We start from the raw sequence: 13,199 nt of genomic DNA on the forward strand, positions 1-13,199 counted from the left end.
ATGCAAGAATCAGGGGTCATTGAAATTCTTCCTGAGATATGCATCTAATTCCTTAGGGGCCCATTTATCCAAAGCACAGAGTGCCTCATCCTGTGTTTTTTCATCCTAAAGTCCTTTCAGGACACATTGTCAGTAGGCTTTTGCAGTGGATTGCCACTTATCTGTTGTATAACTGGTTGATGAGTGAGCCTCCTTGTTTATTTGCTTTTGTGTTAACAGTATGGTAATAACTCACTTTTATTGAGTGCCCACAATGGGAAAGGCATTGTTTGAAGAGCTGTGCCTGCATTATTTCATTTAATCTTCACAACAACCCTAAATAATAGGTATCATCTAGGAATTGTTGGGGCTGGAACACCTGTCAATGTAGTTTGACCCAAAAACCTAGCCACTGTAACTATGCAGCTTATCATTTCATTGTCAGTAAGTGGCCTATGGGAACTCAGCTACTCCAACTTTTCTGCAAGTCAGAGAAATTCTGTATTTTTGTTGTGAATGCATACCACAGAGGAGCAAATTTTGCCACCCCGAAATATGTCTCTTTGCCATGAGAATTAATTTAGGTTGATTATTTTTAAGACACGAATCAGGAAATCTTTTTTTTTTTAAACCTCCCCTTAGCTGCCTAAAGAACTTAGATAAAGGTTCTGTTCCAGGAATAGGGCTATCATCAGAGATATCTGCAAAGAGTATTGGCTAGGTATGGTGCAGGAAGCTCATCAGGGCCTAGAAATCAGATTCCACTCTGCGTCCTATTGTCTCTGCACAGCCCAGCAAATCTTTATTTACCAAACATTTGCTTTTCCGTCTCCATGTGAATTGCCTTCCTCCTCTTTGAGGTCCCAAACCACTACCCCTCTTTTGTCTTTAGCTGTAGATGGTGTTTATGATGAGGGCTTTGGCCATTTTGGTGAGTTACTCAGTTTTCCTGGGTCTCTTCCATGTGTACATGTTATTAAGTTTTTTGTTTGATTTTCTCCTGTTAACCTGCCTCACCTCAATTTAATTCTTAGACCAGCCAGAGGAACCTAGAAGGGTAGAGGAAAATGTCTTCCTCCCCAACAATTAGGCACAGTATCAACTACCACCTCAGGTTCCATTCCTTTGTTATTGTCTTTTCTCTCCTTCATATCCTGAATCCTTTCAATTCCCCTGCCTCAAGTGCCACCCGCTCTCCTGAAAATGAAATGTGGCATTGACCACTTATATTTGCTATGCTCAGCAGTGTCCTGGAAAACAAATATAAAACGACAGCTCCACTCAACACTATCTCTGAGTTTCACACTTCTGTCTCCTTTTGCAAATCTGGGGACAGTTCAGAATTCCGGTAAGAAAAGTTGTTGATGGAAAATGCTGCTTCCATTTTCTGACCTTTAGAAGACTCCCGAAGTACCTATCTCTTGAGGAACAAAAAATGCAAAATAAAGCAACCACACTGTTCCCTAGAGAGAAAGAAGAATATTATTATGCCTAGTCTGTCATCATTATCATCACCCAAATAGTGTTTGCTGAGCTTCCAGAAGCACGAGACAGTGGGGTGGTTAAATTGGCATCTTCTCCTCCTCCCAAGAGCTTGCAATTTAAATAGAAACAGAGCAGCAAAGACAAACATATACAAGGTCAGGCTGAGACAAACACCAACACGTTAGCATACTCATTAAAATAGAATAGCACTTATTATAATTCAGTAAGAATGGGAGGTGGCAAGATGCAGTATAAAAATGTGCTAAACTAGGAGTCAAGGGGCTTTGCAGCAGGCTGGGGATATGGGTTTGGGCACATCACCTTATCAACCCTAAGGTTGAAATGCTTCTTAGGAAGTCTTGGGAAGGTGAACCAAATACAGACTAACGTGGAAGTTTCTAAAATGGAAACTTCTAAAATGGAAGAAACTGAGGTTAGGAAAAGCAAGTTCTTGCTTGGCCATCATTTTTGGTTAGAAAAAGCAGAGGCCAAACAAAACTATGGACATAGGGAATTGTAAGTAATGGAATTACAGAAAGCCTCAGGGAAATGGGAAAGTGATCAGACTATTCTTCCTGTGTCTTCCTCCCTTAGGTTGTAAGGTTCATCTTTTGACTCATATGTATAATTTAATATATAAACATATATATTCAGCAAATATTTATTAGAGTGCCTACTATTTGCCAGGCTCAGTTATATGTACTTAGGATCCCATGGTATGCATAAGTATAGTTGGGTTTTCTGTTCTTTTATAAGTGCCTGACTTAAGCTTTGATTACTGAGACATCCACTTCAAAGATGGCTGTCTCAAACTCATTGCCAGCCACAGTACTAGATAAAGAGCCAGGCCACACACTCCCTCCTTATCCCCTCCCACTCCACCTCTGGCTCTTTCGTTTTAGAGATCTTGGTAGGTTTTGGTAACTAACCATTTGGGCCATCTTTTTTTTTTTTTTTCTCTTCCTGCTCTTTAAATTCCACTCTCATGTTTTAAATTCATCAATAAGGAGTGAGCCCACGAAACCCTCGGACCTCACCCTCAACTCCAATAAAAGTAGAACCCCAGGCTCTCTTTCTCTTTCTCTGTACACATGACCTTTCTATGTGGCCCCAGGTGTGCCATGTATTGATCATTTCCAGGACTTGTAAGTAATAACCCTTTTTTCCAAAGTTTTCTAATGGATTGCTGAAGGGTGTCTTGAAATCATAATAAGAATCACAAGAGCCAGTCCAGCCACAACACTGGTTACAGATAGGCTGAGAGGGGCACAAAACAATGAGCAGTTAAGTTTCCCCTTTTTGTGGAACTGCTATTCTAGGAAATGGGGAGAGACAAATGATAAGCAATTAAACACACAAGAGGGCTTCCCTGGTGGCGCAGTGGTTGAGAGTCCGCCTGCCGATGCAGGGGACACGGGTTCGTGCCCCGGTCTGGGAAGATCCCACATGCCGCAGAGCGGCTGGGCCCGTGAGCCATGGCTGCTGAGCCTGCGCATCCGGAGCCTGGGCTCTGCAAGGGGAGAGGCCACAACAGTGAGAGGCCCGCCTACCGCAAAAAAAAAAAAAAAAAAAAACACAAGAAAATATCAGATAAAAGGGAGTGTCAAGTAGAGAATTAAAGCAGGATGGTGTTATAATGAGTTACTAGATTACTTCTTATATTCAAGGGTCAGGGGCAACCACTTTGTGCATTTAGTATTTAAGGTAAGAGCTAAATATTAGATGGGAAGATGTTGAAGATGAGGGAGAAATAGAAATCACCTGGGAATGAAATCCCTGAGATGATAATAGAGTTTCTCATTTCCACAAAGCAGCAACCCCTACAGGGGCTCTTAGTTTCTCTCCCAGTATACTAGGCCACCCGATTAGCTAATCTGTATCTCACTTCCAAACTAAAAAAAAAGGAAAAATTAAAAAGAAGATCTGATTATGCTAGATTGGCTACAGTATAGCTGGGTCTTTGCATTTCCGAATAAACATGTGAAGAACATGTGGCTTCTTACTGTTTATCTGTAAGACGTCTGTACTTTATCTCAAGCACCCACATCCTAGTTAATGAGAGGCAGAGGGCAGACTAAAAGCCAACGCGTTTGTACAGCCAATATATTCTCTTTGGTACAATGATTTATATACAGTATTTTAAACAAGACAAGGATCAGTTTTGGAACTAGGCCTGAATTCAGATTAAACACTGACCAGAATAATTGTGCAGTACAGTCATCAACAATTTGTAATATTTCCCTACCCCAACTTCTTGAACAAATAATATAACAAATAATACAAATAGGAGCAAATGACATGCATTCTAGGGTGATACTTTCAGCTCTTGAGAGTGTTGAAATGTCCTCAGGTTATGAATTCTTCGTTATTTTGTTTGACCCCCAATTCCAAAAGGTCTTATATGTGTTACTCCAAATCCATCCCTCTGTGGTGATCACCACCAGTGATGCCTTTTGTATCTTCAGTTGCTTGTGGAGATCATGTTTTTTAAGATGACTGTGGTATGAGATCAGAATCACTGTCTCTAAGAAACAAAAGGCTCAGAATTCCATCTGTTCTTCTTTCTAAATGTCAGAGCAAAATATTAACTATTTCTTCTTTCATTATTGTGAATATTGCTGTAACAATTTACTTTCCTTCCATCAACTTGGATGCTTTGGACTCACCAGGAAGAGTGTCAAGCACATGGAAATGTGAAAGAGAAACACACAGTAATATATTTTAAAATATCACCCTCTTTATATAGTAAACTCTTCCTGTTTCTATCAGGAATGGCCTGAGTGGGGGAACTTACTATTTTAGATTACTCTTTCCAGGCAGTATAAAGGCAGAGCTTTGAAATGGGGATACTTGTGGAGAGAGCATGGGCATATAAAGCTTACTATGTATTTTTTTATATGGCCTAATATAGCTGAGTGATTAGAAAATTCATAATCCTAGAAATCTTCACATCTTGTGCTAGATTTTGCTATTACAATTTGAATTCTCCTAAGAAAATTTTATTGACTATGAGAAACCTGGGCTCATCCCTATGTTTATTAATATAGAGTGATATCTAACTGGGAGTTGGTAATTAATCAAGAGGTTTCCAGGACAGGATCAGTTTGGAGGGAAAAGAATCCATTGGAGGGGTAGAAGCTGAACAGGTGACATTCAGACATGAAAGGACTCTGAATTCTGCTCACTTCACAATTGGGAACTGAGCCAACTCTGCACCAAACTCGGGGATTCTGAGCAGTAACCTTCCTGTTGGTATGAGAAAGTTATAAGCAGCAAGAGTCTTCCTCCAAAGAAATTAGACTCAAGGAGCCATCTGATAAGAAGTGTAGAATGTAAGTCCCTAGGGTAGGCAGGAGCAGACCAATTAGCATCTCATTTTCTACCAGGGCTAATTAAGCCATTGCCTGCTGCCCTCTGCCTCACCACCCTCTGTCTCAGAACCACGGTGCCTCTTGAGCCTGAGGCTTGAAGACTGTGCTTTACCCTCTGCTTCTCTTCAGCTCGAGTCACTTTCCCCCTTGGAATTAATGGAGTGAGACAAGTTCAGTAGTGCTAGGAACTTGTGGGTGAGAGAATCCTTTCCTAAGGGTACTGGTTCCATCAGAGGTGCAGAAATTCAACTGAGAATGGAACAAGAAAGGATACTAAAAGCAAATTTGATGTTTAATTTCAGGAGACCACATCATCCTCTGATGGCAATAATAACTAAGGTTTATTGAATGCTTAATTAATATGAACTAAACACTGCACTAGCGTTTTACATTCATTATTTTATTTAACCTTCACAGCCATCTCATGAGATAGGAATTTCCACCATTTCACAGATCAGAATGCGTTCACAGAGCTAGAAAATTGTAGCCTGAATTCAAACCCAAATCAGGTGAGCCCAGAGCCAATGCTCCATCCATTACAGTATAGGATCTTGGAACAGTTATATATTAAAAAGCCCTTTCTCTCAATTCTCTTTAATCTCAGAGACATTGGCTCTTTTTTTCCTAATCAGTTTCCAGCTAATGATAAATAGATGAAATTTAGGAACTAGTAAATCCACTCTATCAAGCCGTTTTATATGTACATCAAATTATACATAATATATTTGATATAGATCAGGTTATTATTACATATTATATTTTATATATTATGTATTTGATATACCTTGTTGGGGAGGGGGAAATTTCCCTCTCTACCCTTCTTTAGTTGTTATGGCTGGACTAATAAAATTGACACAAGAGAGATTAACAAGAGAAAAAGAAACAAATTTTAATTCATGTGCATGGAGGTCTCTTAGAAATGGGACATAAGAAGTGGCCAAAGCAGGCAGCTTTCATACGTTTTAGACCAAGAAACAGTAAATGTGTGAGGAATTGACAGGACAAAGAAACTTAGGCTTTGTCTGCTTAATTAGTGAAGAATATAAATAGAGTTTGGGCTTGGGGTAGTAAATTAAAGAAGTGACAGAGACTTGTTTATACAAGCCTGTTTGGCTCCTATCTCTGATGATAAGGGTATCCTTTTTCCCCCAGCTGCAGGGAGTGCACTTTTCATGTGAGAGGTTTATTGCCCATTTTTAAGGGAAACGGAGGAGGCTCAGAGCTTCCTTCTTGCATCACTGCTTCTCAGGCAACTTTAAGTCAAAATAATCATATGCACTAAAAATAACCCAAAATAATCAATATGCCATTGTGGCATATTTTGGGGCTGCCCACCATGAGCCTCAACTATCCCTCTGTATATAGTTATACACACACACACACACACACACACACACACATACCCATATATAGTTTATATATATGTATGTATAAACTATATATATTATATATATGTAAATTTTTTCCTGCCACTACATTTTTAGGAGTAAGAGTTGAGAAGATCACAGCCACAACAACAAATACAATTTTCAAAATAGAGAAAGTCAGCTCATTTAAGTTCTCACCTATTTCTTTAGGATAATACAGTTCCAACTCATGTTCTTAATGTTGACACTAAGGCCTTCCCAGGTATTTAATCATCAAAGATAATATTAGATTACCTAGAAGAAATCCATTATGATAAGTCTATGGTTTATAAAGATTTTCAATTATTATTATTGAAAGACATTTATAGCTATCTCATCAATACTCTTATAATCTAATTACCATACTCCATTTGTAAATCGTTCTAGGAAATAAAAGTCTTACTGTGTATAATTTGAATGATGTATTTAAAAGTTCTTCCTCTTCCCCTCAATTAAACGTGTGTGTAATAATGAACACCTCTAACTCTAGAGAGCATCAGATCTCAGCATAAATCTCAGCTCTAATACTTACTTGCTATGTAAACTTGAGAAAATTACTGAAACTCTCTAAGCCTCACTTTCCAAAAGCTGTTAGAGTTGCTAGAAGCATCAAATAAAATAACTGTATGCAAAGCACTAAGCCTAGCACATGGCTCACGATAAGCAAACCCTGAGTAGTTGCTGTTATTATTTATAATTTTCTTCTGGAATCACAGCTTGTTCCACTTGTCCATCTTATTCTTGTTACAAGAAGCTGGAAAGGATTACAAAGGTTTCTGACCTTTTTAAAAAAATTTTGTCCGTGCTGGTATCATTTCTCATTTTCTTCCTTCTCATTTCTTCCTTTCTTCACCAGCTCTCTGCTTGTAGTGCCAACAACTTTTCGTATTGAGTATAAAGAAAAAAAATTAGGTATGAGTGTATTAACTATGTCTTTCATTTTCTATATTCTGACGCTTTGACATCAGGGGCCTGGTGACGCTGGAGGGACTGTCTGTCCAGGGTCAGCCAATCCCTAGACATAGTAAACCACTCCCCCAAGAGCACACTTCAGACGCACACCAGCTAGTCCAGAGCCGACGTCCTCAACCACGTCTCTCACGGGGCTCTCGCATTCTGCGGCCCTATCCACTTGTCCCTGTCACCCCAGGGTCAGGTACCACAAAACTAGGGGCAGCCCCTATGCCCCAGGTCCTGCTGAAATTATTCAAGCTAGCCAATCCTAAGCATGCTTACCCTGCCTCGCCCATTCTTTCCCATAGAAACCACTGTGAAGGCTCGTGCTCACATTTCCCCCTCTCCCTTTCCTCCTGACCAACCCCACTGCTTCCCTAGTCGCACCCACACAGTGTGACATTTTCATGGGATCTGTGAGTGTAACAAACTCTCTTTTCTTTATTTTTTTAATGATTTTTCATTGTGGGAAAAGTCACATCACATAAAACATACTATTTTAACCATATTTAACTGTACAGTTCAGGGGCACTAACTACATTCACAAATTTTCACCTACTTAAACCGAAACTCTGTCCCCATTAAACACTAGCTCCCCATTCCCCCTCCCCACCACCCCAAACCCCAGGCCCTGGCATTTACCAGTGTACTTTCTGACTCTATGAATTTGACTATTCTAGGTACTTCATATAAGTGGAATCAAACAGTATTTGTCTGCACGTAATGTATATTGGACTGCATTTTTAAGGTTAACTTAATATATGTCCTGTAAACAGATTGTACCTTCTTTTTTTTCCCCCCGTGCTATACAGTAGGTCCTCACCAGTGATGTATTTCATACATAGTAGTGTACATACATAAATCTCAATCTCCCAGTCCATCCCAATCCCCACTTACCCCCTTGGTCCATACATTTGTTCTCTGTGTCTGTGTCTCTGTTTCTGCTTTGCAGATGGGTTCATCAGTACCATTTTTCTAAATTCCACACATGTGTGTTAATATATGATGTTTGTTTTTCTCTTTCTGACTTACTTCACTCTGTATGACAGTCTCTATGTCCCTCCACTTCTCTGTAAATGTTACAATTTCATTCCTTTTTATGGCTGAATAATATTCCATTGTATATATGTACCACATCTTTAGCCATTCGTCTGTCAGTGGACATTTATGTTGCTTCCGTGTCCTGGCTTCTTGTAAGTACTGCTGCAATGAACACTGGGGTGCATTTATCTTTTGGAATTATGGTTTTCTCTGGGTATATGCCCAGGAGTGGGATTGCTGGGTCATATGGTAGTTCTATTTATAGTTTTTTAAGGAACCTTCACACTGTTCTCCATAGTGGCTGTACCAATTTACATTCCCACCAACAGTGTAAGAGGGTCCCCTTTTCTCCACACCCTCTCCAGCATTTATTGTTTGTAGATTTTTTTTAATGATGGCCATTCTGACCTCTGAGGTGATACCTCATTGTAGTTTTGATTTGCATTTCTCTAATAATCAGTGATGTTGAGCATGTTTTCATGTGCCTCTTCGCCATCTGTATGTCTTCTTTGGAGAAAAGTCTATTTAGATCTTCCACCCATTTTTTGATTCGATTGTTTGTTTCTTTGATATTGAGCTGCATGAGCTGTTTGTATATTTTGGAGATTAATCCCTGTCAGTTGCTTCATTTGCAAATATTTTCTCCCATTCTATGGTTGTCCTTTCATCTTGTATATGGTTTCCTTTGCTGTGCAAAAACTTTTATGTTTCAGTAGGTCCCATTTGTTTATTTTTGTTTTTATTTTCATTACTCTAGGAGGTGGGTAAAAATGTCTTGCTGTGGTTTATGTCAAAGAATGTTCTTCCTAGGTTTTCCTCTAAGAATTTTATAGTGTTTGGCCTTACATTTAAGTCTTTAATCCATTTTGAGTTTACTTTTGTGTATGGTGTTAGGAAGTGTTCTAATTTCATTCTTTTACATGTAGCTGCCCAGTTTTCCCAGCACCACTTATTGAAAAGACTGTCTGTTCTCCATTGTATATTCTTGCCTCCTTTGTCATAGATTAGGTGACCATACGTGCGTGGGTTTATCTCTGGGCATTCTATCCTGTTCCACTGATCTATATTTCTGTTTTTGTGCCAGTACCATACTGTCTTGATTACTGTAGCTTTGTAGTATAGCCTGAAGTCAGGGAGCCTGATTCCTCCAGCTCCGTTTTTCTTTCTCAGGATTGCTTTGGCTATTCGGGGTCTTTTATGTTTCCATACAAATTGTGAAATTTTTTATTCTAATTCTGTGAAAATGCTATTGGTAATTTGATAGAGATTGCATTGAATCTGTAGATTGCTTTGGATAGTATAGTCATTTTCACAATATTGATTCTTCCATTCCAGGAACATGGTATATCTCTCCATCTAATTGTGTCTTCTTTCTCTCTTCCGTGTCTTATAGTTTTCTGGGTACAGGCCTTTTGCCTCCTTTAGTAGGTTTATTCCTAGGTATTTTATTCTTTGTGTTGTAATGGTAACTGGGATTGTTTCCTTAAATTCTCTTTCTGTTCTTTCATTGTTACTGTATAGGAATGCCAGAGATGTCTGTGCATTAATTTTGTATCCTTCAACTTTACCAACTTCATTGATGAGCTCTAGCAGTCTTCTGGTAGCATCTTTAGGATTCTCTGTGTATACTATTATGTCATCTGCAAACAGTGACAGTTTTACATCTTCTTTTCCAATTTGGATTCCTTTTATTTCTTTATCTTCTCTGATTGCTGTGACTAAAGCTTCCAAAACTATGTTGAATAATAGTGGTGAGAGTGGACATCCTTCTCTTTTTCCTGATTTTAGAGGAAATACTTTCAGGTTTTCACTGTTGAGAATGATGTTTGCTGTGAGTTTGTCATATATGGCCTTTATTATGTTGAGGTACGTTCCCTGTATGCCCACTTTCTGGAGGGTTTTTATCATAAATGGGTGTTGAATTTTGTCAAAAGCTTTTTCTGCATCTATTGAGCTGATCATATGGTTTTTATTCTTTAATTTGTTAATATGGTGTATCACATTGATTGATTTGTGTATACTGAAGAATCCTTGCATCCCTCGGATAAACCCCACTTGATCATGGTGTATGATCCTTTTAATGTGCTGTTGGATTCTGTTTGCTAGTAGTTTGTTGAGAACTTTTGCATCTATGTTCATCAGTCATATTGGTCTGTAATTTTCTTTTTTTGTGATACCTTTGTGTGGTTTCTGTATCAGGGTGATGGTGACCTCATAGAATGAGCTTGGGAGTATTCCTTACTCTGCAATTTTTTGGAAGACTTTGGGAAGGATGGGTGTTAGCTCTTCTCTAAATGTTTGATAGAATTCACCTGTGAAGCCATCTGGTCCTGGGCTTTTGTTTGTTCGAAGATTTTTAATCACAGTTTCATTACTTGTGATTGGTCTGTTCATATTTTCTATTTCTTCCTGGTTCAGTCTGGGAAAGTTGTACCTTTCTAAGAATTTGTCCATTTCTTCCGTATTATCCATTTTATTGGGATATAGTTGCTTGTAGTAGTCTCATATGATCCTTTGTATTTCTGCTGTGTCATTTGTAATTTCTTCTTTTTCATTTATAATTTTATTGATTTGAGTCCTCTCCCTCAAACTCTCTTTTCAGTGGCAGGCATCTCTTGATCTCTTGGCCTCACCTTACCTAAAAATTCCTAACCCTATATTTTAAAACAATGAGTAATTCCAGATTTAGTAACAAATAAGGCTATCTCTTTCATTTGACTATAGGGGCCTTGAGAATAGAGACCATGTCTACACCAACCAATTGATGCTCAGGACATATTTGTTACATATATCTAAACATATCTAAAATTCACTGATATATATCTTTATTTGGAGAAAATGTCTGCATTTTTGAAATCTGAATTAATATATACTCATTGTATATCCCCTAGCTTGTTCCCATCAGGACTTTGTTTGCCATTTAAATGCATATAAACATGCTCATTAGATATACCAATGGGGAAAACATGACCCAGATTTAAAGGACAGTCCTGGGACTTTGGAACAGTGCCTTAATATATTGAAGAAAGGGTTCAAGGTTAGGTGTCCCGGAGGCTTCCTTCTACTAAGGTGGTGTGATTTTTTTTTTTTTTTTTTTTGCTCCAATAATTTGCATGTGATTAGGAAGCCTCTGGCAAGAGGCAAGTATTTCAGATGAATCTGTGGCTCAAGGAATACCAGGGATTTAGGAAGGCAGTGGAATTTGCCTTTTTGGAGTAGCAAACAGTCTGGAAATAGCCTCTATAGAACTTTTTGGGAATTACTGCAACTGGGGATCCTTTGAAATATTAAAGACTAAATCTAAAACATCTTTCTGCTTTATTATCATCTGCTCTGACAGGCTGAAAATAATATCAAATGAACTTATTTTGCCCAAGCAAATTCTGTGTCTGCTTTGAAGTGCTTTATTTACAACCTGTACTCAATAAATATATGTCTAACACATGAATCTAAGTTTAACTGCATCTTTTCTAGTAAACTCACATAGGAGATGCCTGATTCATTAACCTTTTCTTGCTAAGAAATTGAGATGTTTCTGGAGAAGACAAACATATATATATGCATACATATATATATATATATATACACATATACATACACACATATATGTATATATGAAGAGATATTTTATTTTAAATTATTTTCTGCAATGGTCAATGCCTTTTACAGATAACATCTTTAATATAGTTTACATATCCCCATTCACATTTATATTAAATAAATTGTTTTTAAAATTTCACATATACATCAGGACATTTCCATAAAACTCTAAACTTCATTTAAAATAAGGTTCTATTACAGGGAAAAATTACAAAAGACTGGAAATGGGCCAAAAGATTATTGAATGTCATGTGTATCATTCCTCTCCAGGTTATCTCTGCTTTTCTTTTTTTTTTTTTTTTTGAGCTATTTTACAGGTCTATAAGTTGTAGAAAACTGATAATTATGCATAGATTCTTATCTATAACAATGTGAATTGTGTCCAGTGGAGATTCAGTTGATTATTGATTATTGCCGCGTGCAGATTGACCAGTTGTGCCTGTTCTGCATCTGTTAAGCACATTCACTTCAGCATTCGTGATAGGCCAATACAGTCACCTTCCTATCAGATTTTCTTTGGAAAATCTAAAGTACATCCTACTCATTCTCTCCTTAATCAACGAGTTAAGTGTAAGCTTTGACGTGTTCATTTTATATCTATGTGTCTAGACCCTCTTTTGAAAACAGGTCTTTGAGCACTAGTACTATAAAAAAACAAAAATGAAATAAAAATTCCTGGGGAGGAGTTTAGATAAATCCAAAGGCGTATCCCATAGTACTCATGCCTAGGTAATGGCTAATTTGGTAGAGGCGTGACCTCTCCTTACGCTCAACTCAGGAGTATTTTCTAGTAGTACATAATGAAGCTTTTTCATTCTTCCAAGGGAAGTCTGTTCCCTCCATAGTTTCTTTTTCTAACTGACTTTCTGGAGCTGAGCCCCTACAGCTTCCTTCCAAGGTGGCAGCAGTTTCTGTGATGCCCCTTGAGTTACTTCCTCCCAACCCTCTGAACAATTTCCAAAATGACCTTGCATTTAGAGGATCCAGTCTAGAAAAAGAATACCCTGTCTTGCATTGTCTTGTGCACAACACCCTGATACTTCAGCAGGTAAAGCAGAAATTATGAAATCAGTTCCTCCACCATATTAGCTTTAGAGATGGAACATCATGGCTTTTGTTTTTGTTTCTTATGTCATCTTTTAAACTGCTATTGTATTCCACACAGGTGTGCTGTGAGTGCCTGTGACTATCATTAATGCTTTATGAAGTGGTACACTATTTGTTCAATGAAATTCAAAGTGTGTTCTGAACAACTTCAAATGAGAGGTGACTGACTACCTGGATCCCTGACAAATATCTGTGTCTTTGTCTGGTTAAATGGGCGATGAACTAGACAGCTATCCCTGGGCAGAATAAACTACAT

The 13,199-nt window shown here is 38.2% G+C and overlaps 1 long non-coding RNA gene across 1 annotated transcript in view; it reads left to right on the forward strand.

Annotated features, from left to right (window-relative positions):
• Nucleotides 1–13,199, forward strand: part of LOC308615618 — a 392,189-nt gene that overhangs the window by 321,029 nt on the left and 57,961 nt on the right. The window lies entirely within an intron of this gene.

This window comes from Mesoplodon bidens (genome assembly GCF_964165515.1).
Source record: "Mesoplodon bidens genome assembly, chromosome: 4".
Classification (NCBI taxonomy): Eukaryota; Metazoa; Chordata; class Mammalia; order Artiodactyla; family Ziphiidae; genus Mesoplodon; species Mesoplodon bidens.